Source organism: Dendroctonus ponderosae, unplaced genomic scaffold, assembly GCF_020466585.1.
Source record: "Dendroctonus ponderosae isolate FM_Combo_2020 unplaced genomic scaffold, Dpon_F_20191213v2 Dpon_F_20191213_6, whole genome shotgun sequence".
Lineage (NCBI taxonomy): Eukaryota > Metazoa > Arthropoda > Insecta > Coleoptera > Curculionidae > Dendroctonus > Dendroctonus ponderosae.
Window position 1 is genome coordinate 5131459 of NW_026018814.1, and position 24748 is coordinate 5156206.

Below are 24748 nucleotides of genomic sequence, written 5' to 3' on the forward strand. Positions count from 1 at the left end.
AGAAAATTAGAAAACTTAAATAATAGGGTCTAAAATACCATGTTACTATATTGTAACCTGTTTAAATTTTGGTTTCACTAGAGTAATTCTCTTCTTCATGTAAATTAGAATCTTTCAGAAAATCGGGTTTAAAATGTGCATTTGCCGATGAAATAACCGTAGGCATATTTAGCTGGATTTTAAATACAATTTTAATGGAAAATTTGACCCGAAACCATTGTTGCCGCATTTTTTCAAATTAACTAAGTTTTTTTCTGAATGTGGTTATCGGTTCAGCTGCTACAAAGAATGATCAAACTGTAGATTCTCCCGCAGCCAACGTCTCAATGGAGTAATTAACGTTAACAACTTAATTGATACAAATATTGGAAGCGGCATTGCGATAAGTCCGTGAATATAGAATTCTATTACTGGATCTTACAATTTGCGCGAGTATCTTTTTTTATTATAATATAATGTTAACTGGCCACTCTGTATATCAGCAACGAAGCCGTTTTCCATATATCCTTCTATGACATTTTCATCTTAAAATTGGATTTTTTATCGACTGCTGCTATAAACTGACTCGCCCTGTCTTGATATGATGGGTCATTTAGTTGTTACAAATACGTTGTTAAACCTGCATAGTTCTAAATTCATATGATTCAATTGGCTCTCCAGATCTAGAGCCTTGCGTAATAACTAAATATATTTTCCGTTGGCTAAAATTTGCCTCGCCAGAAATTCGAGCAATTACATTCGCACTTCTTAAACCGCACCAGACACAGATAATTGCCTTTGTAGGTTCCGAGAATTAACGAGAATACGTTCTCCGGTGACCAATATTGCACATTTTGCTGTTTAACACGCCCTTGTTTGAAAAATATACTTCGTAACTCTCCATAACATTCATTGCAAAAAGTAATTCTGACGACAGGCTTCTGCTATTTAACGAAAGGAAATTAATCTTCTTTCGGTAGCTCCTGTCACTAGAGTTTGAGCAACATGCCGTATTGGTTACAGGCTTATACTTTCTCAATATTCTAGAAAATATTGACAACTTGCATTTAGTTTACTAAACATTAGTGGCTAAAGAGTCACTCACTTTTTCCAACCGGTAATTAAAGTTTTGCACCAGATCTTTAGTCTCGAAAAAGTATTTCAATCTGCGAGACTACATCTACTCCCGAATCTACTCATCTGTTTTCCATACTTTTTTGCACCATTTTAAATAAATCTGCAAAAATGTTAACGAAGCAATTGCTAGTTTGTCGAAATTACAGACAAATATACTCCAAAATTCTAAAAACTCGAAACATATGTGACAACGAAAGAGTTTCAGTTTTCGGTTTTATGATTTTGTCGAGCTTTTGAGCGATCTTGATGCGGATGATTTCTTGCTAATAATTTATCGAGAGGAGTTAAATACACTGAATAACCTGAGCTAAAAGAGCACACCTGCTTCTAATATGTGCGATTCAAACTAAAATCGAAATAAAATCATTTGTTTCATAGAACGTGAGCACAGAAAGAGAAAAAGTAATGACAAATCACAATATTATGTAAACAAAAGTGTCACTTATTACACTGAAAGCTGCATAAAAGCACAACAAAGTTTTGAAGATCAGGAAATGCCCGAAAGAGAAGTTCGCCAACTTCGACAGTGTTCCGAATATTGACAAAGTTGCTCAACTTTAAGTATATTATACTGGCAAAAAAGGGAAAATCTAAAGTAGGAAAACGTGTCATAAATTTTCAGTACATAAAGCTGCGCTAGAGATTTCTTATTTTAGAACAGACGGGATCGAGCTACAAAGTTTAGAATATATTCTTAGATAAATTATCATAAACTGTATAGTTTCCTAGTATATTTTTTAATGCAAATCAGCTATTCAGTGTAAAACTTATACATTTAAAATATATGTATAGTCTGTTTGCACACATTTCCTTGTGACCCAAGCAATATTGACTTTGACGAGGGCTGCTCTGACTATGTAAAAATGTGCCTTGGAACACGTAATTATTTTATAAATTACTATCAAAAATATAATTTGATTATGTGTGATTAAGTGAATTGATGAATATCCACATATATGAAGAAAGACTAGCTGCTTACAACCTACCAAATATCTGGAATAACTTCCGCGACATGACGGCTGTGCGAGCAATTATAAATACACTTTGCAAAAATATTACTGCATAAGTAAGCAAACAAATTTTGTCAAGCTTTCATGTATTCACTGCTACTAACTTAGAACGATTTACAAGACAAAGTACTTGAATTATTTTTATAACTAGTTTTTTGGAAGAGCAGCAGTCAGTCGTTGTTTTCAAACAGCTTAGGGGTGGCGTTTTCCGTAACATCGAAAAAATATCAACTCTACTATAACGCAGCCTGTGGCCGAATGTTAAAGTGTTTGTAACATTTTAGCTCATTTGCCCTTGAATCAACACTTCCTTTAAATATAACACATATTTCACAGCATGTAAACATTAATATGCCACATTTTAACTAGCAAAGGAAACCAAATTATTTCTCAATGAATTCGGAAGGTTGACTGCTGAATAAACTAAACTAGTTTTTGGGGCGACCAAGTTCAGCCAACTAAAGATATAAAACAACAATTTAAACCCACAAAACCAAAAAGTCCTAAAAATGATGGACGGAATTAAAATGGATCCGGAAGATTGCCAGAAGCCCTGACTTATACAAGCAGAGTTGTTTGCCGAAAGCTGTTTGTTCAAGTTTGAAAAGTGACTACCTATTTCACGCACAGAATCAGATACGGGAGGTTAGATTTTGGGTCGCGGCCCAGAAAATTGATTTATGTTAAAAGCGTGAAAAATTCGTTTGGAAATTATGCGTTTCCCTGCCGTGAGTGTATTTCAGCCTTTTTCATCATAAATAATCCGCTAATATTTATATGTTTTAAAGCTACAATAAATGAAGAAAATGCGGTATTTCTTTCAGCTTCGGTTTTCAGTTTGTACCTATAAAATGTAATTTCTGACATATTTTTTCTGATTGAACTGATTCTCCACAGCTAATATTTTGGAACGCAGGCCTACGCGTATTTTTAACTGCTCTAAATGATCCTTCTAAATCTAAGGAACTAAACTGGAATGCAACTGAATAATTAAATGCAAGTAGGTTACTGAAATGCCATTCAGCAGTAAAATGGGTAGATAGAGCAACTGAGAAAATTTACTTTCGGTTTGCGGGTCGGTCATTTATTAGCTGAAAACGAGATCCGACGCTTCTGGGAATTCCACTTGTCTTTCGTGATTTAAGCAAATGGTGCCAAGAAACATAAACTCCTTTCTAATATGTGAGTGTTGAATTGATAAAGTTTTTGTCTGCATACTGAAGAAGCCACGGATTGAAATATTTATTAGACACTCGAATAAATAGAAAAAATATTGCAAATATAAGGAACTTACCAAAAATTTAAATAAAAAACATACAGAAAATATAAGATTCTTTGTTTAGTGAAACAAAAACTTTAATTTTTAGCAATGTCTCAAGCAAATATTATGTACTATGTCTAAATCACTGTCTAGCAAGCAAGCTATATATTTCTTGCAACTTGAAAACTTCCAAGTAATTAATTTATAATTTATATGTGTGCACAAATTCCTTGCTTAAGATTATCCATCACCCTTTTGGCCGGGCGTGCAGGTCACGGCCTTAAAAAAGACCCAGTACATACGGTATATTAAGATCTTGCATGTAAAATAATTCAATATATGAAGTGATGATGATGAACAAATGATTTAACAGTTGAAGTTGACTAATAAATAAATTCGGACCAATCTAAACACTTGAAGTCAAAAGTTTCTCATATTGAATACCTTACACTAAGTAAGTAAGTTTAATATAAAATGTTTTTTATACCCAAGCATAAAAAAAGCAGCAATTTATTAAAAACTTAGTTCACTCTTAGGATATAATCTGACCTGTTCAGAAGTCACAAAAGTGTCTAAATTTCTAAACTGAAATATAATGTAAAATATTTATTAATAAAATATTTTTTCGAACCATATATATTTTTGATTGAAACGTTTTTCAGTCAAAAACTATAGTACTAAAATTTTTGTTACCGGATAGATATTCGTTGAATTGTTTTGATATTTATATCCTTTACAGGAAATTAACGGCTAAAAAATAAAGCTTATTTCAGCTTCATTCTAAATACAATTATCCATAAATGTTTCAAAACGAACGAAATGAAAAAGATAGGACCTTTATGAATTTGGTTTGCAGTTTAATGGAAAAGCCTTCATGGCCAAAAAAAGTGGAAGAGAAGTTCTTCCTGGGGTTTCGGAAGCATGAGTAGCTTGCATATTATTTCTCTCCAGAAAAATGTATAACTCTCCAGAAAAATGAAGGAAGCCAATTGTGAAATAAACTAACAAATCAAGTGAACAATGGTTAACGAAAAATTGGCCAATTTTAATGAGACGTTTCAAGATGAAGACTTCTTATTAAGTGAAAGTTTTCTGCAACTAAAATGTTTATCTTGTAAAACCTGATATTGTTGCTGGTCCGTCAAAATCTAAGTTTCCCGTAAAATCGGCCAACGTTCAGTTACTCAACACTAAAATAGCTAATTTAGTTGAAATAATCTCTTATAATTTACAGTTTCTGCCACACTTTCGTTATACTGCCATATATTAAGTAAAGCGTTTGGTAATACGCCCATTTCAGTTTCAGCTGCTTTTCTAGATTCTGGCAGCATGTGGTCGGATGTTATCCGGTTATTACGGAAACATTTAATGACTGCCATTTAACTCGAAACCTCGAAAGCAATACTGGCTATATACTGGCTCGAGGTTCTGATTGAATTCTAATTAATTAGGAAAAATGGTGCTTATAAACTGGAAACATGTCAATGCTAATACGGAAACAGGAGGCAAATGTGCATCGTCAATTTACATCCAGCGGTAGAACGGTTGTTCATGATTCGAATATTACATGCAGAGTTTTGACGAGTGAACAGCTCTGGCTTTTTTCACATGCCGAAACTGCTTACTTAGAGGGATGCCGTTTACATTATCGAACATATCCAATATAAGAAGAGCAAATACTCCAGTCTTTCCCGATAAATATCATGAGTAAACGATATGAAAATCTTCAGTAAACTAAGCAAATTTGATTTCTATATGGTGTTTTTTATAGTACATCTTTCAATCGAACTGAAAAACGAATTAACTTGTCTGTGGTTGTAATGTAAAAAAATGGCTTGTTGTTTGCTATTGGGTGCCTCACAGCGCAAATTAGAAGTTATTACTATTTCCAAGCTTTCATTCACCTCTGAGCTGGTGGGTGGTGCAAAGGCTTTTACTCTCTGAATGTGTTCAAAGAGAAAATAAATTAAGTGAGTTCATTCATATTTCCAACTCTCCAATTAGATTTTTATTTTGAAATGCAGCTGAGTAGGATTTACCAAGTTTTTTATGGAGTTTTCTAGAACTTTTAAATTTAGTTTGAGTAGGATTAGTACTTACGGTCACCTCTTCTAAAAGTCAAAAATTTTTCGCCATTCTTTCCGCTTTTCTAACCGACAGGGTTTCTCCACATACATTAGTAATATTTTTGTAGTCTTAAGTGCACTTTCTACATTTCCATTTTATGCTTTTGTCTAAGGCACACATTAGCTCTTAACTCTAATTTTACCATTCAACCTATTAAATTAAGAACTCTGTTCCGCTATAACTTAAATTATGATTAAGGATCATAGATTTTTCGTTGCTCCTTCACAAGGACTTGGGTCTCGAATAGCCTCGTAAGCCACACAAGCAAATTTATTCAATTGTGAGTAACCAACCCAAAGCGATAATGCCTGTAGCATGTAGGACGTGTCGGCAGCAAATATAATTCCTCTCATATTGGTTAAGGTGACAGCTACAACCATCTGCGAGTTCCCATATTAAAGATATATTTTGTTACAGGACTCAGCATAGACAGGTAGGTTAAAGGGCGCAATAAATTTCACATCGAACAACATGCAAACGCATTCCTATTTGGATTTTGTAAATTATGTCGTATATAGATGCTGCCAGTAAATTATTGGTTGCAAAGTGTGCACGGCTTTGTTACATAACAATTTATGTGCACAGTTAAAGTGCCTACTTTCCTCTGTTTCTAAACAAATTATTTACTTTAACCGGAAATTAATATTAATTTTCTTAGTGTTCAACGAAGAACTGTTTCTCCCGGAATCGTTATACCGAATAAACCAAATGCCTAAACTCATTGCCAGCAAGCTCATTTACTGCAAAATGTTAATAACATAATATTTTTTAACTAAAAAGTCACATTTTATGGCCAGGGCCACTCTGATCCTTTCTTCAATTATCTTAACCAATTTAGAAAGGTTGAATAATAAATTTAACGAAGTTAATTAAATTATGCGATATATTTCGTGAACTTTACGGAATCTTAAGTGGCCCTAAACAGACGACTCGCAATTAATTAGTCAAATTAAAATCTTATAAGTCAATTCTAGTTCCATTTATTTCTCTTTTTAGTGCTATTTCTGTAATTGAAACAGAACTCGTTTATTAACTTAACTACCACATGGTACGTAAAATTGTACATTCGTTGTTGGAGATAACTTTGGAAATAATATTTATTATATTGCTTTTAGTATTTTCCTAAGCCGTATCACTACCAATATTGCTTCATTATAATTATTATAAAAGCATAGGAAATGCTGAATGAAACTGCCGATGCAGGACAGAATGTAAATTATGTCTCGACATCTATTAAATAATACGATATATATAATAATCAGGAATACGATTGAGATTCACATTAATTGCACTGGTGTTGAAAATAATTCCAATTAAAGCAGTGTCGATTTAGAAGTCGTTGAATTGCTTATTTGAATACTTGAATGTTATTAAAACTGACATGGTTCTGAGTGATTTAAATGCCGATATTAGACTTAATTGAAAATATTTGGGGGGCCTTATGCAGCTGTGTTTAAGAATATTTTAGCGAACTAAATAGACAACAATATAATTTATTTATGTTCGGATTATTATTCAGTACAGGAAAGGGCATATGTGGGTAGTCCTAGTTTCACACATTAGGATATTTATCGCTATAATTTTGGCGGCAGTAGACATTTTGATTTAATTGAACTCTGCAAAATAAACTTTTGAGTTGGTAAATTAAAAATTTGATTCTGCGGAAACTGCAAACATATGTGCTTCTTAATATAGTTTAGATACAAATTTACGTGAGAATTGTGACCATAAACTTCACAAAACCGTACTATAATATATTATATTGTCATATATGAATAAGTGTAACAAAGGATATAATAATATTCCATAATTAGTGAGCAAAACATATATTATTAGAAAAGTATTTAATCACCGTCATGACCTCAAAGTTATGAAACTTTTTAATGCGCCACGTAAAAATAAGTTTAAAAGTTGGATCAAATCCAATATATTAAAATTTGTTTTGTTAAGTAATTGTATAACTAAAGATATAAGCAAACTCTAAATTTTGATAAAATAAGTCAACCTATAGAAATATTTGGGTTTTAAGTTAATCTGAAGAGAACCTCATACTTATTTGCTTTCGTTTCTACGTATTTGTTTTTTTTGTCATGCCATTTACTGGCCTGCCTACAATTTTATTGATTAATTTGAAACTTGCGTTTTAAAAAACAATTTTATAATATGGATTTTAAATGTATGTGATCGAACCTAACCGTAGACTGACTATCTTTAAGCTGTTGAGTAAACTGACCTAACCATAGACTATCTTTGACTGAATACATAGATGAATACTCGTTTCTGCTGTAGTTCATTTCATATGAAAATTATGCTGATCATAGCAGAAACGATATTGCGTGTTATTTTAAATGTTTAATCGGCGTAAGTGTCCAAATACCTCTGCAGAGTTAGGTGCTATTTTGTAACTGTGTATACATTTTCTTGCGGAAAAATAAATATTTAAATTGTTTTGAACTAACCATTATATTATATATATCAATCCAACAATAAATAAATATAGAAATTTACATAACTTCAAACTTGCACTGAATGTGCATTGAACTTAAAAAAATTGTACTTCCCAAGTATTTCTTTTCTCAACGAGTTGTAAAAAAAACCTTGAGCTGACTGCTCCAATTTAACTGTTCACTACTATGAGGCCATAAATCAGTGATAGTAAATCGATAAATTGAGAAGCCATATTACGTAAGGGCGGGTAAACCGTCGATGATTTCTCGATAAGTGCTTTTTATTTTTATATCTACTTCAAAGGCAACCGGCCCGTATTCAGGACGCTAACTCGAAAATAAAGCACCGAAATGACACTGAGAAGCTTTTAACTTAAGGGTTTCAATAGATTGATTTTCTGTTCATTCGCGTTGGCAAAAGGCTGAACAAAATCAAGAAACCAATTTAGTTTATAGTTCCAACAATAATTGTTAATTTGAACTAGAAGATCGTCTTTTATAGATACTCAAATTCACTGAAGATATTAAGGGTTATGATGACCATTAATATAAAGATGAAATTTATACAGGAAAATATAGTCAGTTAATAATAGTTATCGAAAGAGAAGCATAAAGTTATTAACATTCAATATTTAACACTTGCTTCGATTACTACGGTTTCCACTCGGGATGTTACACATACGGGCAATTTCGAATGATGCCTGACTACTGGAAATCACTTACTAGTGAATTAAATATTCATTAAATTTTGCTGAGGATCGTTCTTCGTGACAGGATTATGCCATCAGGACTGAGCCTTCTTATGCAAAAGCATTGGCAATCAGTCTTAAAACGTCTATTTGTACGGAGAGGATTTTCAGCAGCACTGTTTATTTTAGTGGGGCTTTTCTATGGCTTTTGCTCATCGTGTATTCAGGCTTTTCTTTTGTGACTACCAACCGAAAATAGCAGTAATTTGCGCAGGAACAGTTTCGCTCTCTAATTGGTTTCACCAAGATTCATGTAAAAAGCAGTTTTCATTTTTACCTCGTCAACTTTCATTTTTTCTGAAATAATAAATAATATAAAAAAAGATTCCTGTGAAACATAAGCACATTTTGTTAATCTGTAATGGAAGACCTGAGGAAATTATGTCCGTTTCAAAGACAAAAATGGGACAAAATACCGAAGAAAAGGTTGTCAAAAAATAAAATTTGATCTCCATACCAAAATGTGAATGTTCTTAAATTTAATGCCACCATACGATGGACAAGAATTGTAGAGATACATTTAGTTTGTAGACAGAGTCACTAATGATTTAAAACTATTTCAATAAAGTGAGAAAATTACACAAAGAAAACGGATTACTGAAGAATAACATTAGCCTTTTATTCTAATGGCAACTCAATTCGATCGTACTTAATTTATAAGAACCCTAATACTTATTCAACTAGTCCACACTTTGACAAATGTTCTCCTCGTGTTTCGACACCTCGATTCTTTAACATTTAGTTCATTACAAAAACAGCTACCTACGCAACCCCGATTCGTTTATTTTAATTGTAGGGTCTTCAAACAAACCAGGTTTCAGGATGTAATAGATTAATAGACAGCCCGAAGCAGCCGGACCGGGTCATTAACAAAATTAATTAAGTGGGCAAATAAAAGCCTAGTTTATAAAGAAGCTTTCAACTTACGAAAACAGCGCTTCAGAAATCAAAGTGATTGATTGCTACTAACAGCACTTACTTCTTAACTCGCTTAGTTGCAGAAAAACCCTTAGCAAGTTCTGGCTGGTACCCACTAACAAATTCTATAGTGCTATTATGATTCAATTGAGCATTTAATTAATTACCTTATAGTGTTTGCGAATCGTTCGGTAGGTTTGGAAACATACCTGTTTTGTTCTCATAGATTGATTGATTTTCATTCAGCTTGATTAATACCGTTGTCTAATGTTACTTGCATCTCTTAATGCAATTGTCTTACTAGACAGTCTAATGATCAATACTACATCTTTTGAGGAAAATTTTATGATAGCAAATACGTCGCCGAGGATTCTGTTTTGTGTTTACGTGAAGAATATCCATATTATTTTGCCTTAGTTATACTTAGGCATATCTAAATGATAATAAAATCAACAGGCTTAGAAAACGTGTTACTCGCAAAGCGTTTATTGATATAAAGGCTTGTTTTCCTGAGTAAACAACCCTGATAAAAAATCTGCATACTAATGTACTAGTTACTATGAGTATAACATTTAATAGCGTTACAGTAGAGAATCGATATTAGTCTATAGAGGGAAATGTGTGCTTAAGAGAGCAGAAAATTACAAAAAAAGAAAGTAACGAGAATATTACGTTCAATTAAAAATACCATACTAGTACGAAATTGGTTCAAAATGTGTATTATGTAAGCAAATATATCTGAACAGCTATGGAGAGCGCTTTCACAATTTGCATCTAATTATAGGGCTTAACTTTGAAAGTGGAAGATATTGGGAATAGGTTTGTTGTGATCTTGTGAAACAGGATTTTTTCACTTGGTCAGCGGGATGCTTCTTCTACGCTGAAGAGCAAAAATAAACTATTATTATACATACATGGATTAGATGCATCAGCATCCAAAATTAGCGTGTCTAGTATTATGGTGTATTGTTTTTTTAGATTCCCATTTGTACAATATTTTTGGCATAAGTGATATAAAAAAAATATATTTTTTTATTTAGTGACATTGAAATTCAGAAGTACATGTTAGAACGATGTGATTATATGCAACATGCTCTTTCAATTTCTGCCATTAAAATATTAAAATCCAAAAAATTAGTTTCCTTTTTCTCAGAAAACTATTACACGGTTGAGGGGAAAAAATCTCGTACTTATAACACTAGCACTATTTTAGACGCCCGTTGCCTATCTATTCAGGTACATCTTTATATAAACAGCTGGTATGAAACAGCAAAAGGTAAAAATTGAAGAAAAGAGACACATCCTGATTTGATTTTCCCATTCAACAATCCCACTATTGAGTACAAGCACCTTCAGTTAAATCCTCCACTTTGCTAGGTAGATTTTGAATAAGCGGTTAATAAAGAATTAAATTGCATTTCCTACCTATGGTTAATTCCAACTATTTCTTTATATTTATCGAGTATTATATTCACATTTATTTATTCTCTATTTCACTGCACCTACCGCCGACATTTCGTCGTTTAGGCCTAATTTATGTCAATATGAATAATTGAAATGTTACGTCAAGCTGAGAAAAGCACAGTGCCAGTAGGTGGTCTTAAAATTTTAGATATTGCCGTGCCTGCATAGTTTTATGGTGTCTTGTATGGGCAGACTTCATATGGATCGTTATCGAGATTTTATGAACTATCGCACACCAGGTAAATTAAATAAAGATCTAACTGTCCGATTTGAATGGGAATGGAAGCTGTTAACTTCACTCTTTTATTTAACCGAGCTTCAAACGGTAGAGTTTATAATCGGTGTAATAGATTTTACATGATACCCAAAATGTAAGCCTCGATATAAGTCAGGCTGGTTAGAGATTCAAATAAACGGGAGTTTATTAGCTTGTTTCTTATTAGATCTGTTCTAATTGTTACCATAACAAAACTAAAAAAATGCGATGAGTAAGAACGGCAAGTTAAATATTTTTAATTAGATGAAAGGTAAGCAACCAATTGAGTGCTTGTAGTTTGCTAACTGATTGGGTATGGGTAACGTCTAACACAATTAAGTATATGAACGAAAAAACAACTCCAAATACGAATGGAGTTAAAGAAAAAATAAGACGGAAATCAAGTTATATTCTGAAAATCATCTGCGCAAAAGTTTAAGATAAATACTCGAATAGTGAAAGCTAGAAGAAGTGAAACTAATTTTGAAACTTACTATCGACTCAAACTTACCAGTTGCAAATGTTCATTTTAATGATTCAATTACAACATAAAAGAAAAGTAAAGAGGCTCTAGGGAAACAGCATATGTACCACAATGTACCGGAATTTTCGTCTAAACTTATTTGCAGTTCCAAGTATCTTGACAACGTAGGAATTCTGGTAAAAACAAGTCTTTTAGAAATTCAAAAATTTAATCAATTATTATGTTATACTGGGCTTTCGAAGACAGATAAATCACATTTATCATTGCAAAACCGGAAAAACTAATTTAGACTGTTCCCAATAATAAAACGGAGATTTTACTGAACAGTGAACTAATACACACAAAACATTATTAGAAACCAATTGGATGATTAATAGAAAAATCTGCACAATCGAAATAAAAGTATCTTTACAAATCAAATTTCGATGTGGAAGCAGATCGTTGACACATGAAAGATGTTGAAGTATTAAAATATAACTTCCTCCCAAACCGCACAACATGTGGAACATGACTGATGGTTTACTAATGATGTTTTGATATGTTTCTCGATTTTTCGCCCCATGATGAAAACGTGGAAGCAAAATAATAGATTCTTGGGGGAGAATGGGGCATATTTTCAATGTGTAGCATGACTTGGTAAGAACCCGAATACAAAATCGATCATCCAGCGTTTTACAGTCATAAAATGATAAACTGTTATAGCTGTAAATGAATATTCGGTAAACAAATAGCCAAATAAAACAATCTGCATCTAGTCATATTTCCAGGGTTTCAAAAGGGAGCAATTATTGTCATATTCATAGAAAATCCAACTTAGATTGATTTTCAATCCAACTACTATCTATCCAACTAAGAAAAGTTGGCTTTGGCCGTATTTAGTATTTTGGGTGGTTACATAGAAARAACGTATTTTATTTGTTCCTGTGCCAACAAATGSAAACAAWTAAACGTRAACCTCYATTTTCCACATTACCASCTTGTATTTAATAAAATTCTTATATTAGACAAGTWTCTAGYAATTATTATCCCTCAATCAATTGTTGAAGACATCAGCTATAGAAAATCTCGTTTCGCCAGAATGAAAAATACATATTACTTTAAGAAAGGGATATTCCAAGAAAAACATGAAGAACATTTTGTGGTTCAAATAGTTACAAAGAGGTAACCTTACAGTACAGTTACCTGGTATTCATACCAGAMGAAGTATGTTCACCAGAARCTTTCAATATSGAGTAGTTAAGCTTAACGATACATTTTATTTCTTGTTCAGAAATATATGCCAAAGGCAAATTTTCAGATTCGTCAATTGGAATTCGATAATCAACCGCCATGCCTTACCGTACTCTGCAAAACTGCTTTAACAGTATTTTTATATTCTTTTTCATATCCAATGCCCTGACGTTTTTCTAAACTCGGTTTAGCCATGTAAATAGATTAAAGCATAAGCATATTTTTCGTAATTTTGCAAATTACTTGAGCTACATTTCGTGATTATTTAGTCGAGTCCTTATTTATAAACTGCATTCCCTATTCGTAAAGCAATTGTGTTAAAACCGTTTCTTCTCGAATCTGCAATACAGCATACTTTATTTTTCAGGCAGCGAAAAATATAATACAGTAATAAATAGCGATCAAATTCTGACTCTCCTGACCTAATGAACTACATGAATTGATCGAGGAAATTTACATCATCTTATAGAACTAAATTAAAACTTTATAAATACTGACTTTTTCAAGTTTCATTACCTTTTCGCTCTCCGGACATTAATTAGGAATACAAAGCTCAAAGGGGCGAAGTTCACCAAACAGAACGATATCAAAAGAAATGTGATAGAAGTTTCTTTTGAAAATGGAACAGTCGCTCCTTTTGTTGCTTTGTGCAATGCAACTCCATCAGGAAAAGAGCCGTGGTTGCCAAACTGGACAAAGTATGCACTTTCGCGTGTGAGTTTAAGTAAGTTGATAGTTGATTCGGAAAACATTCAAGCAAAGAAGTTGGCTTGAAAGTAAAGACAAAATACATTGTTCAGAACAATTCTTGATCTACCAATAATAAAATCCGAGCAAGTCGATGAACAAAATGTACAGAGTTATCCTCTAGGAGATTGAGTAATCTAAATGTTCTTGCCAAAATATGCAAAACTTGCAGCTAGACATTGCTCTATTTCCGACGCTTATTTTCCCACACCTGAAAATCTAATAGAAAATTCTATTACGAAAATCATTCGAGAGCTGAATAATTCAGGATTTCAGGTATACATATAGTGTGCTCTATACTTTGTTGTTCATCCGGGATTAAGCGAAGTTTACTCTAAACCGAAATTTAGATTTAGGTGTACATTTTTAAATAGGCTAACCCATAGTCGACTTGCACCTGCGGATTCCTAAAGCCCTGCTTTGAAGCACAAAGCAGTTTCGAGATTACATCATTCATAATTTAGAAGACTATAAAAACACAATCACTTTTTGTCAGAGTTTTTTCTCGCGTGCGACTTAAGAGGCACTTTGTCAAGGGTGAACATGGATTTATTTTTGCGGATTTTATATGAAAACATTAATTAAACGAACCAAGCTTTTGCAAAGTGTGTATAAGATCCTGATACAGAGTGAGTCACTTCATGTTCATAGTAGCGGAGCTTTAACGGATACGTATTAGAGCTTTAACGGACGATAAAAAATCCGTTTTTAGGATGAAAATATAATACAAACGTATATGGAAAACTTCTTTTCTGAGAATTGGGTGATTGGGTAATTTTTTTTTAATAATATAGGCAAATCTTAAGATACTGTAATAAAATTCTATATTCTGGGACCACATCCATTATTTCCATCCAATTTATTTTAAACATTTAATTTTAGGCGAAGACATTTCAGACTTGAAATTGTTTTAAGTTTGTTACATTGTGGTGACTGAATTTGCAAATAAAAAGTTTTTATTTTTGGCTGTTATTATGCAAAATTTCTCGAAAACGGTTCTGTTACCGACTTCTAACATAAATATGAACGAAAAATGATTTTATTTCAAAATCACGTTTATGCAGGTAGGTACAAAACAGTTATTAATATTTGAAAAATAAATATTAGTGCCATGAGGCACCGTCTGTAAATTTGGCAAAAAATTAAATTGGACATGGTTGGATGTAGTACTCTACACCCTGTATCTCAAAAACGAAGCAGTTTTCAATATATGTTTGAATTATATTTTCATCTTATGATTAGCTTTTCTATCGACCATTAGCCATTAGTCCAAGCCCTGCTACTATAAACTAACTCACCCTGTAAATGCATTGATTCATATACACATTTCGTTACGAAAGAATGCTGCACACCCTCTCCCTCTCATTTATTTAATTATTTATAACGTTTCTACATTTCGTACATTTCTAAACATATTTAAAGCACTAAAAAAATAACTGATTATTAGGAAAAATAACTGATTATTAGGAAAAATAACTGGCATCTAAAGTGTTTCCCATGAACCTGAGTTTTCAATTCTACCCCAACCCTTCCTAGCATTAGGAGTATAACTCATTTTAAGTGAACTGCTTCTAACAACTATACGTTAAGAATATAAAGAAGGTCATATAACAAACTTATTTTCGTGATCCCCGACAAAATGTCGGCAAAGAAACACGAATCTATTATTTGTAGGGCTGACGTGAGCGCTAGAATCAGTCAGCTACGTTGATATGGAGCAGAAATGTGTGCCTTATTTTATTTGGGAATTCGCGGAAAATGGATAAATCAGCAAGTTATTGCTTTAGTCTGGATTTTAACTTTGACGAATTTCAACTTGTGCACTTTAAACTCAGAACGAAATTGTACGTACGACACACAGTCAAGGTTTAATAATATTACAAACAACAATATTTATAATATACATTCACAGAGCAATTACACCTTAGCAACCCAGTGTGGCTCCTAGTTGGCAAATTAATAATATTCCGTTCAATATAATTTGCACTACAGTTAAAATAGTAAAAAAACAAAAGTAATAATCAGCTTGTAAAACTAAAATTAAAGTGCCGAAGAAGAGGATGCAGCCATAAATAAATTATTACATAAAATATTCGAATCAGAAGCTTTAATAAAAATAATTTGACTGGCTAGATTGCCCACAATTTCGCTATTCGCATATATTGGGGACTTTTTTGAAACGAGACGATAAAAACATCAGTAATTTGAGTCATATTCATGTCTCACACAGTTCTGTTATTAACGCGCTGCAGACCTTAATTTTATCTACAAATGTGCGAAACGACGTTTAGTGCACTTCCTGCCACAATAAAGCATTAAAAAATGGAAGAATAAAAAATGTAATAAAGAAAGGAAACGATATAGAAACGGTGGTATTCAACGTACATATGATACATATGACATGGAAATTATGAATATCCTACGACTCTTAAAGAGAACAGATATGTTTTCCTATGCAATTATAAAAAAGAAATGGGAGACATAACTCAGGATTTTTGAAAACTCTTCGAGAAATATGAGAAAGAATGAATAATAACACATTATATCATGTGTTTATTGGGTACAGAATGGAATGATATGGATTAAACTGTATACATAACTTCGGATGTTTAAAATACAAACAGCTTTGATAGGCTGCTACAAGACATATCCACGACATAGCACAAGCGTGGCAAAGTAAAAAACAAGTCGACTAACTAAATTCGACAGTACAAATATGCTAAAAATTAAACAATTTAAACATGAAGCGAATAAAAACGCCTTCGAATAAAGACCGAAACATTTTAATGCGTGCCCGTGAGGAAAGCTTTTCGGTAAATTTACATGTGATGCTGAAAGCACCCCCTTTGAAAAAAAATCCTACGCTAAATTTCACAATGGAACACCATCATAAGCAAATAAGTAATGCAAGTTAGTTCATTAAGTAATAGTAAAACTGAAGCAAGTAAAAGTAAAATTACTGAAACTTTTTTATGGTTATATTCCAACAGGAGCGTAACCTCACGTTTGAAAATTAGCTCCATGGAGGGATCGTTCTCTGGAAAATAGTCGGGCTGGTACGAATAACATATAAGATTCCGTGTTATACTAAGACGTAACTGAAAAACTTTTCCTTATCTTGTGTAACATGGACTGAATAACTAATGCAATTTGAAAGCGATCCGCATGCGAATCAGCAAACTCATTCATTGGGTGACCTGGATGGCCTTATAATCGATTTATTGCATTATTTGGAGGGTAACGCGTTTCATGTTTTAGTATGCCATTAATATATCAATCGTGATAATGCAAAAAATTAAATGGCCAATTGTGAAATCTAATTAGAATAAAAGCACGGTTATATAAAACGGTACATATTTTCAACATTCTGGTTATCACATTGAACAAATTCATTGCACATTGTTTAATACCGATAGCCAAGGTGGTCAGTAAAAATCCCGTGTGCAATTTGCTTTTAAAATGTTTTGCGTTTTTCAGCCAAATTAATACTGGCCAATTGACTGACTGCTTGAGATTGATTTAGCCCGAAAATCCATTAGAAATGGTTAGGTCGGCTAGATTATTCGCAATATCATCCCGGCTTCGTTGTTGATGATTCTCGTGGTAACAGCTTAATTTTCTAATCGGTCTCATCCTTTAATAATTTTCACTATTGTAGCAATGGAAGATGATGCTTCGACCACCAAACGAATCGACATATTTCATCAAAATTCTTAGAACACAGCTCATTAAATACAACGCAATTAAATAACAGCATATTAAATAATAAAGAAAAAATGAATGCAAGATAACTCATACACTTTGCGCAAAGGTAACTCATGAAAATACTTCGGATATAAAAATAAAACATTTTTTCACAAACATAATAGGTATTATGTAGAAGATATTTCTTGTTTCCATTTGTCCAATATCACCATTATACCCAATGAACAAATGCTTGTATATCATAACAGATTTCATGAATGAGAGGAATCAAATGTGAAAAATGTTTACCTAAATAGTTGAATGTGTTTTTTTTTATTTTTCTTGACTAGACGCTTCTGAACAAAAAATCAGCGAAGCTTTCTTTCAGCCCTTCCTGAAAGTCTGATGGATAAAATCATCATCTCATCCCCATCTATAATAATAAGTTTAATTTTCGTAGCTATTCAGGACTTGTCAACGGCTAGAAGTCTGAGGCAGGAATCTAATAGTACTTCTAAACAACTTTAAACTCGGTTTCGTTAACAACTAAATTAAAACTTACGAGCGCTGGAAAATTGGAAGTTTTTTTACTCGGAAAAAGGTTCAAGGGATTCGAGTTCTTAATTTAGTTTAGAACAGGAGTGCCGTGGTCTTGACACTCTCATAAAGATATGTCGAAAGACTTGATGATACTTCTTTTGCAGAGTAGTAGCGAACGATATTACTGACATACAGTTAGGAGATACATTCATTGGGAAGTTGAAGAAGTTTAGTTGGAAACAGGTTTTTTATAAATTACTTAAAAGTATCTAAAAGCTAGGGCTTATACTTTACATAGAGAACCCTGGAAACAGCAAATGCGGGGCTAAACCGTCGTTCGATACCCGCTGACAATGAGGATGAGGTATTTTATTTTATATTAACATATTTTGAATCGGGATAACCAAAGAGTTAAAATACTTCAGCGTCAAAAATACATAATTTGCAAGCACACTAAGGTAAGTCTTCAAAAAATAACAGCTGTAATTTAGCGCAATGCATATTATCAAGACTAAAAATATCAATTGAATAAGGCACGATATTCTGCAATGGAAACAGGTGCACAAAATATCGCATTTCAGTTTTCACTTAGTATTTTCAAACATTACGCGGAAATGACTTATTGGCTCAATATTTAAAATTAGAGCATCATCCTTCCTCGGCAGTTTTTTCTCATATATGCAATGCTTTATTGGAAACAGTTAAACATTAATTTCAAGTCATCTCTAGGATATTAGTTTCATTTATTTGGTCTGCAGGTAAAATATTGATCCCATTAAAATATATTTTTAGAAGTTTGCAATTTGTTTTATGTTTAATTTATCAACAACTAATATATTCACCACATCCAGTCCCTCTGAAATTTTATAAAAGTCTAAATTTGAGTATTTAATAGTTTTATTTACCTTATCAAAAAAAGACTGTGTTTATAAGGCTTAAATTAGAAAAAACAGTACTATTTATCAAGAGTGCAAATAATTAGTCTGTGTATTGATACAAGTTCACAGATAAATAGTGTACGACGTCCAAGAAACCGAAATGTGCCCAAATCAAAAAAAGCAAACAGCAACAAACATAGATATTTGACGAAAAATGCTCGTAAATTGTTTAATTATGGCATCTTTAAAATAATGGCATTTTGATAGGCTTCGATGTTGATCAACAAGCAAAATCAATCTTCCGTACAAGCGTTTTTATTGCATTCACATGCTTCACCCAACCAATTTTATGTATAAAATCTGTGGAAATTCAGCTGTATGAATTATGTCTGTCTACATCGGTTGTAACAAAGTCGGAATAATTTATAGACAAATAGAACTGTTCTGTGGGTTGCGATGTTCGTGTTTTGTCACGAAGCAAGACAAATAGTTGAGTAATTTTTCTAACGATTCTAATCTCATAAGCCGAAGCTTAAACAGGGAACTGCAGGTGCATTAGACGAAATTCTGGCAGTTTAGTTTCAACCTAATTAATTAGAATGTTCGTAAATAAGTCAGTTTAAATGGCGAGCTGTAGCGAGCAAGCACTCGATGTGCCTCAAAGTTTGTTGGAGAAATTAACGCATTTAATAATATGATGAAATTTTATGGCTATATTAATACAAGATGATGATCTTGCTTCGCTTAAAACACAACTAGAACTTTTACTTTGAAAGTACGATGCTTGATGAATAATTTTACACACTTTCCTTAATAATTATTATACTCTTATAACATCAGAACATGCTTCAGTAGATTAATAAATGGACTTAGCTGAAACAAAAATTAAAAAGTAAATAACCAATCAGGTGAAAAATAGTGAGCATACTAAAACGGCAGGAGGGATATGCGTATTAAAACAAACGTAGCTATTATTTGAACAAATCATTCAACTACCAATTTTAATCGAAAATCATGCAGTTTGACGCATTTGTTATACTTTTGAGCACGAACCTTTCGGAGCAGTATGTAGAAAAGGAAATGTGATAAACCCCATATCATGGTGTTCTGAATAGTAAATTTTTATCAAATGAATCAAATGAACATTTGCGGAAAATGAAATCTTTCTTAAAATGTTGAAAGTATCCTACATAATATCAATCCTATAGCCAATCAAACTTATAATACCCCCATCCGAATCAGGTATTTCCGCATAACTTAATTCTTGCAACTTAATATTAGAGTTCTAACATTCATATAGAAATATTGTGCAAAAATGTATTTTAAACTAAAGGAATCGAAAACTTGAATTTCAAATGTAAGTTCAGTTAAATTTAGAAAATTAGTTAATAAACGAATCACCAGAATTTTAGTTAATTATACTTATGCCATAATCAATAACTTTCTAGTTTTCTTTTAGACAATTTAAAATTTCTGTGCCCAGATTTTTCTGTGCCCAACACGATTAAGATTAAGATGAAAAAGAGATTAAGATTTAAAGAAAACACTTGAAAAGAGAAACTAAGAAAAGCACTAGCAACTTTTTTTGCACCTAAATTAGGCGCGCTTAAGTTGAACAGTTTTTCACTGGTCTCCTTATTACCACTTTCAAGTATAGTTTTTTACATTTTTTAGTTTTCAAAGTTGCCGTTTCGGACAAGAACAATACAAAATATAATTTTCAATTTTAGTTTTGCATAATTTTTCTGCATATCCATGAAGTCTAATTTTCATTAACTTGTAAAGCGAATGTGTATTGATTCATTGTTTGCCAGTATTGTTTGTAACTGTAAAACAAGTTTCTTCCTAAATAAGGATTTAACATTGGAAATCGATATTCCTAACCATATAAACTAATCGAAAGATTCATAGTTGAAATAGCAGCTATCTTAAAGAATGTAATTTCAAGAAAGTCTAATCAAAAAGTACAATTTAAGTTAAAAAAGCACAACATAAACCCCAGTGTTCTAAAAGCCTATCTCGTCATAAACATCCCGACAATTTCCATAACGCTTCCAAATCCCAAATGATTAATGTTAAATAAATTGCCGCAATCCCAAAGAAATGTTAAACTAAACCAATCGGGAACGCGTTATACCAGATGGGAAAAATTTATTGCCACCAATCGATTGCATTTAAATTTATAATCGACTGAATGTCTTATTTATTCGAAACTTATATGACGGCGGTGCAGTTAAAACTCGGAATCTGAATTTGTATGGCACCGTAGAACCATTAATTTGTAGCAGTGATTTGAATAACTGCCCAAATCAACCCGTAGTTTATTAACTGTTAATTTCTCTTTGTGAGTACGTAACTGAGGTGTTACTAAAACCTGCTGGTATAAAGATGAGATTGAAATGGTTTTCGTTACACAATGTCATTCCGGGGCTGATTGTTTTCTCGCTGATTAGTTCCGTTTGGTTAAAAAGATTAACATTTCAATTTGCCAACTATACAGCTAACAAGCAATATATTCCAGCCACTACACTAACATCAAAACGTTATACTGTGTATACTATGTAAGATATTAAAAATCTCTTTGCAAACAGATCAGGTTCCACTAAAAGAGTTTTCCATCAAATATTGAATAAACATTATGCTGTTAGTTATAACCGGCCAAAATGGGCAAACATATTTGAACCTTGAAGGGCAATTGAGCAGTTAATAATTGTGTTTATCGTAACTACGTTGCCGCAATGCCCAAACATTATTCCTATTTATTCTGTTCCATTTAGAAAAGAGTGCTGATGACAAGATTGTCGTGATGGTTTTTAATTAACCAAGACTATACGCATCTTGTGAGAAAGTTCATAGTTAGTTTTCTGCAGTACAATGCATACAGACGACCATAAAGTAAATAATCTATTCGGATAATCCAACACATTTCCGAAATTACAAAATCCAAAAGTTCTATATAGAAAACCTGATCTCCGTTTAAAAACTGCGATTATATATACGGACGGTAATACAAATTCTCCTGCACTTTTCCGGTTTCGGATTTAATTTTCGTTGAGATAACTACCGACGTGATTTAGGAGAAAAGGGGATGAAAGCATACGAAATTAAAAACAATTTATTACGGCAAGCATTTAAATACCATCTAGAAAAAAACCTAATGATTTTTTAATGTTGAACCGAATTAAACCCTGACGACACTTGCAGGAATTTGGAAACAGCCTTCCAGACGTTTATCATCTGTGTTGATTTATGAATAAAAATGTTGTATCAGAAACGGTATAAAAAGCCATTGTAAAAATAAAAAATCAGTTTGGTTAATGTTCCAATAATTTGACTCAGTTGCATTATTTTAAAAGGTATCGTTTACTTAAACGAGTACATTCCTTTTAGCCTTTGCTTCTTCAGTCATTAGAAATATTAGACCTCAATAAAGCAAAAGAACCTAACAATCAAAAAAAAGTTAATCAATCTAAAAATTACCATTTGATCTATGTTAAACGTCGTTCTTTTGATTCTTATCTCTTGTTAGATAATATGTTATCAACTTAGAACTTATTGATCTAAAGTAGTCAAGCTCAAACTATTTTTTGTTCTCGAAAATTGCAAAGTTAACATCTCAAGAACTGACGTCAAGGCACAAGAAAAGACAACGATTCATACGTTCGAATAGGTTGATCTTGCGACATAAGGTGTTACATATGTATATGTAACTTCAGGTCGCAGCTGTAAGCGGTTTTATTGATATTCATGGACCTGAGATACATAAAAACTGGCTGAATTTAAGTTGCTCATAAGTTCTTGCTGTGAATGTGACAAACCAATCAATGTACAGTTTTTTCATCGGCTTAATAAAATTTGATATATTTAAAAGTATTAAAGAAATAATTTGCTCATTCTGTTCCACGAACCATTTCTGCAAATAGCAAGTGCAAGTAGTTACTTCCAGATGGCAAATGGTGAGAATGTTTTGAATGCAGCATTTCAACAAAGACAAATATAATATATTGAGTTTATGCAATGATAATGGGGATTGATTATTTTCAAGCAACACCATCTAGAGTATCTAATAAGTGAAATCTATGAACCTCACCAAACGCCTAAAGAATTTTGTGCTATGATTTAACTCTAATCTAACTAATCTAATCGCTAAGACCGTTGAAATAAGTAAAACTATTTCCATGGGTGTGGTAAAACCCTGATTTTACCGCCTTCATAAGAAATTTTTAATATTCCCGATAAGTCCGATTAAAAAATATATAATTTGTTTATTATAATTATCTCTAACTTTAATTATAATTTAAAATGACAGCTAAATGTACAAATAATATATCCACAATTAACATTTGGAGTAAATACCGTATAGCTATTGAAAAACTCGTAGGAAAATTTCAAATTTGAAATACTTAAAACTCAACTAAACCAATTTTTCCTCAAAATGTAATAGATTGTGAATAGTGATTTTCTGTTACCAACAGCGACGTTTCAGCCAATGAATGTTAAATCATTTACTTTAAATAAGTTAAGAATTTTTATCATATCACGTTTTCTTCGAAAGCAGCACAATTTTTCTAGAATTTTTCAGGCATTCAATAAAATATACTAATCGATACCAGGGAAATTGTAATTTGGTAATATACTAAACAACCGTTTCTCAATTCCTGTTTGTCACATCGATTATACATTCCCCAATGCATCCAACCAAATAAAATAAGCGTGATATTCTAACAATCGCATAATTCAATCTGGTTGCAAGCATTCAGAAGGATCTACGTTATTCACCTGTCATACTACCGACTGAATCGAGAACATTTATCAAAATAACACATAGCAGGTTATTTTATTAGAGAAAATAAATCTCCAATATAGTTACATATTGAAAGGACTTGCCGCAGAGATATAATGTGTTTTAAATCAGTAGATTGAAGATATGATATGCAATACATTTTTTTGAATTCGTTGTTAATTTCAGTTATTTTACAAAGAAATCTGGATCGAAGTTGGTGTTGCCAATTGGCCATGTAATGAAAAACTTTTTTTGATCAGTGAGATAATGAAAATGACTCAATTTTTTTAATTTTTCAATAGAAGGAATTTGTTTTTTCAAATTTAATTATGCTTCAACAAAATCCCTATTCCCAAAATCACCTTCTGCTCAAAGTTTCATTGATGCTTAAGAAAAACTACTTTATATGAGAATACAGCTAAAACGACCCCTTTTTCTAATATGAATAATATAATCCAAAAATATAATTAAGTAGATAAACTAACGCAAAACAAGGAAATTGAATGAAAAGGAACACGAAAGCAGTCTCATTCCTAAAACTCTAAGCAGGACGTTTAATCTTTTTATCCTCAAAAAGTATGACACTCGCGTAGGAAATCTGGATGTTATGCAATTCATATAGGAACATTATATATAATATATAAAATTAATTAACAAAAATAACGATGCTAAATTGTTTAGATTTATCACTCTGATTAGTAACATGACCAACAGAGATCCTTCTTTCCAAATACCTTCGGGTTTTACCTGCCCCTTTTCTGTATTTACATATAAAACCGCTGGAATTTAGAGGATATTGATGAGAAAGTGTCACTTGACCAGGTAGCAAAATCACAGTGTAACCTGATTTAAATGGGGGTCAGTTTTATTTAATTTTTTTGCTGATGATAATGATATTTTAACATCATTTGATAAACAGGGAATTTTGGGCATGAGTCTTTGAGCTTGAGCAATCCAAATACCTCGTTTTAATTTTTAAAATAGTAATTAATAATTAAAATAAAAAATGATTTCAAATCAGCCAAGTCCATTATCCTATGAGTGTTACAAACAA

The 24748-nt window shown here is 32.3% G+C and overlaps 1 protein-coding gene and 1 long non-coding RNA gene across 5 annotated transcripts in view; one reads left to right on the forward strand and one right to left on the reverse strand.

Moving 5' to 3' along the window:
* The window catches only part of LOC109540621 (protein madd-4), a 247918-nt gene that overhangs the window by 170545 nt on the left and 52625 nt on the right, over window positions 1-24748 (reverse strand). The window lies entirely within an intron of this gene.
* LOC125504844 lies at window positions 11163-17587 on the forward strand. The gene is made up of 3 exons (XR_007281737.1): window positions 11163-11331; window positions 17287-17412; window positions 17468-17587. It is a non-coding gene; the product is annotated as an uncharacterized LOC125504844 (long non-coding RNA).